We start from the raw sequence: 210 nt of genomic DNA, 5'->3' as shown, positions 1-210 counted from the left end.
GGTAAATAGTGAAGCTTCTTCCCGTGATGTAAAGGCATTTTTGTTATTTTGTAATGAGACACAGCGCGTGTGGCTGAAATAAGAGGCAGGGAGCGCTCTTTGGCATTTTGTCTCCCCCTCCGTGCGGGTTGGTCGGCGCGGCTCCTCACCTTCCCCGCTCCGGAAGGGGCGGGGCGAGGGGGCGGGGCAGGGCGGGGATTGGGGGCGCCG

This window comes from Mesitornis unicolor, unplaced genomic scaffold, assembly GCF_000695765.1.
Source record: "Mesitornis unicolor isolate BGI_N332 unplaced genomic scaffold, ASM69576v1 scaffold6293, whole genome shotgun sequence".
NCBI classification, from domain to species: Eukaryota; Metazoa; Chordata; class Aves; order Mesitornithiformes; family Mesitornithidae; genus Mesitornis; species Mesitornis unicolor.
Note: the sequence above shows the minus strand (reverse complement) of the source record.